This window comes from Colobus angolensis, unplaced genomic scaffold, assembly GCF_000951035.1.
Source record: "Colobus angolensis palliatus isolate OR3802 unplaced genomic scaffold, Cang.pa_1.0 Scaffold85, whole genome shotgun sequence".
NCBI lineage: Eukaryota > Metazoa > Chordata > Mammalia > Primates > Cercopithecidae > Colobus > Colobus angolensis.
This window is the reverse complement of record NW_012122376.1, coordinates 9,147,434-9,149,307: the sequence shown is the minus strand read 5'-3', so window position 1 is coordinate 9,149,307 and position 1,874 is coordinate 9,147,434.

Below are 1,874 nucleotides of genomic sequence, written 5' to 3'. Positions count from 1 at the left end.
TATTTTTAGTAGAGATGGGGTTTCACCATGTTGGCCAGGCTGGTCTTGAACTCCTGACCTCAGGTGATCAGCCCACCTCGGCCTCCCAAAGTGTAGGGATTACAGGTGTGAGCCACCAAGTCTGGCCAGGAGGTTTATTTTTCACCAAGTACCCGTTATGGGGTGAACTGTGAACCTCCCCCACCCCCACCAAGTTATATGTTGAAGTCCTACCTCAGGACCTCAAAATTTGAGTGTATTTGGAAATAGTGTCACTGCAGACGTAATTAGTTAAGATGAGGTCATACTGGAGTAGAGTGGGCCTCTAATGTCCTTGTTGAAAAGGGAGAATTTGAGGTTAGGTGCAGTGGCTCATGCCTGTAATCTTAGCACTTTGGGAGGCTGAGACAGGATAATCAGTTGTGCCTAGGAGTTCAAGACCAATGTGGGTAACACAGTGAGACCCCATCTCTATATAAGAAAGAAAAGGAGGCAGCGGGTATGGTGGCTCATGCCTGTAATTCCAACACTTTTGGAGGCCAAGGCGGGTGGATCACCTGAGGTCAGGGGTTTGAGACCAGCCTGGTCAATATGGCAAAATTCTGTCTCTACTAAAACTACAAAAATTAGCTGGGCATGGTGGCAGGTGCCTGTAATCCCAGCTACTGGGTAGGCTGAGGCACAAGAATTGCTTGAATGCGGGAGGTGGAAGTTGCAGTGAGCCGAGACCGCGCCACTGCGTTTCAGCCTGGGCGACAGAGTGAGACTCTGTCTCAAAAAAAAAAAAAAAAGAGGAATTTGGACCCAGGCAGGCATACAGGGAGAATGCCATGTGAAAATGAAAGCAAATTAGGATGATGCCCAGCAAACCACTAGAAGCTAAGTGAGAGGCATGGAATAGCGTTTTCGCTTGCAGCCCTTAGAAGGCACCAACCTTGCTGACACCTTGGCTTGGACTTCTAGAGTCCAGACCTGAGATAATGCATGTCTGTTGTTCTAAGCCACTCAGTTCATGGTACTTTGTCCCAGCAGACCTAGTGAACTAATGCAGTCTCCTTTGACACCTGGAGTTCTGTATCGTGTGTATATTACTGATTATTGATTTAAAATTTTTTCAACACAAATGTCTCCCTGAAGCCTTCCCAGATTCACTAGGCTGAGTTAGTTGCTCTGTCTTTTCGGCTTCCACAGCATTTTATCTGTATCTCTGCAACAGCATTTACCACGTTGTAATGTAAGTTAACTGTTCACAGGTTTCTTGACTCCACAAAATCATTAACTCCTGAGCACAGAGGCTGATCCTGTTTCATTCATCAGTGTAATCCCAGAGACTGGCATCAAATGTTTGTTGGAGTGAATAAACAAATGGGTAACCAGACATTTTTCACTTCTCTCCTACATTCGTATCATTATTTATTGTTTTTTTTGCTTGACAAGCTATCCATTCATTTATGTTTAGTCAGGGTGATATAATTGAAACCTGACCTTAAAGAAGAAGTCAGGAATGAAGGGGGCAGCAGGGCCATGTTCTCCCTGGAAGACTCTAGACGAGAATCCTACCTGCCTCTTCCAGCTTCTGGAGGTTGCAGACAATCCTTGGTGCTCCTTGGCTTACAGGTGCATTGCTCCGATCTCTGCCTTCATTGTCACGTGGTCCTCTCCCTGTATGTCTGTGTCTCTGTATCAACATTTCTCTCTTTTTATTTTTATTTACTTATTATTTATTTATTTTTGAGACAGAGTCTTCCTCTGTCACCCAGGCTGAAGTGCAGTGGCGCCATCAAGGCTCACTGCAACCTGAGCCTCCAGGGTTCAAGTGATTCTCCTGCCTCAGCCTCCCCAGTAGCTGGGATTACAGGCATGCGCCACCACACCTGGCTAGTTTTTTTTTTTTT